This window comes from Macaca fascicularis, chromosome X (genome assembly GCF_037993035.2).
Source record: "Macaca fascicularis isolate 582-1 chromosome X, T2T-MFA8v1.1".
Taxonomy (NCBI): domain Eukaryota; kingdom Metazoa; phylum Chordata; class Mammalia; order Primates; family Cercopithecidae; genus Macaca; species Macaca fascicularis.
The window spans coordinates 148,677,129-148,678,773 of NC_088395.1; positions in this window are offsets into that span (position 1 = coordinate 148,677,129).

Below are 1,645 nucleotides of genomic sequence, written 5' to 3' on the forward strand. Positions count from 1 at the left end.
TAACAAATGTCACAAGAAATGAAATAGGATTTGAGGGTTTAGAGAGTTTGGTACTGTAACAGAAACATGAGAAAAATGGCAACATGGTGCTTGAATTGTAGGGCTCTGAAAACGAATTTTTTTAAACCCTTGAAATGAATTGAACTTGGTAGACAAGCCCATGGAAAAAAATATATTTCATGAAATACACATGCTAGAATTCCTTCTGAAATCATAATATTTTCATGCTTTCTTGTGAAAAGTAATTTGTAACAAATTATGTGAGCCACCCCATAAAATATTTTGCATGTGATCCTTAATTGGGTATATTTGAAACATTGTTCTTTTTAAAAAAAAAAAGAAAGAAAATGGCTCAAAATATCACTAAAATTGCTATGTAATATTTAAATGCTTAATTGCTATACAAATGAAATTTATATATATTAAAACCTAGCCAAAATAACCCAAAATAACCACATTAAATTACTATAAACATGAAAAAAGCCTAAGCTTTTTTCCCTCGGGACTTGTGTTTCCCTTGGTCTGAGGTGACAGGACAAGGATCATTCACACCTGTAGCCAAGAGTATGTCTGTTTTTTTCGTTGTTTTTACCCAGCTTTTTCTAGAAAGTCCTATCCTAAGACACAGGCATGAATGCACTAAAACACACACACACACACACACCCTCCTTTTGCCCTCAAAAACCCAGAAAACCCAGCTGACAAAAATCAGTTTATTTATTAGCAAATAATTTTATATGGTTTTGATTTGTGTCCCGACCCAAATTTCATGTTTAATTGTAATCCCCAGTGTTGGAGGTTGGGCCTGGTAGGATGAGATTAGATCATGGGGGTGGATCCTTCATGCATGGTTTAGTACCATCTCCTTGGTACTCTTCTCACAATAGTGAGTGAGTTCTCGTGAGATCTTGTTTAAAAATATGTAGCACATCTCCCCTAACTCTCTCTTGCTCTTGCTCCTGCCATGTAAGATGGCTGCCCCACTGTGCCTTTCACCATGAATAAAAGCTCTCTGAGGCCTCTCCAGAAGCAGATGCTGCCATGCTTCCTGTATAACCTGCAGAGCCATTAGCCAATTAAACATCTTTTCTTTATGAATTACTCAGTCTCAGGTTATTTCTTTATAGCAATTTGAGAATTTACTAATACAGGATTGGAAAGACACTAGGTATTAATCAAGCAAATAATATTTTCTTCTCTGACTTTATGTTCCCAGAATCCTGTTATGTTTTATGTACATGTGACAGATAAACATCATGTGTGTACATAGATAAAAAGATGCTTTGTTTGAAAAGATTATTGCCACAAGCTGTTGTAGAGCGTAGCAATAAAAGGAGAGAGAGAGACTATTGCAACAGGGAGAACACTTCAACCATAAGATCTACAAGTATCTCAAGATTCATGAAGAAAAGAATTGTATTTAATAAGGAGACATAAGCAAGGCTAGAGAGAACCAAAGATGGTACAGGGGATGATTGAGTAGCTCTATCAGACACTTGAGCTGGAAAGGAAATGTTTTTCTTTGAGGTCAAGGTCAGCCTATTCTTAGAAGGAACCATTACATTGGGTTTGTTTTGCCTTCCAATGCCGACTCAGGCTGAGGGAGGATAAAAAATAAAAATTCAGTGGTGGTTGGGGCGAGGGG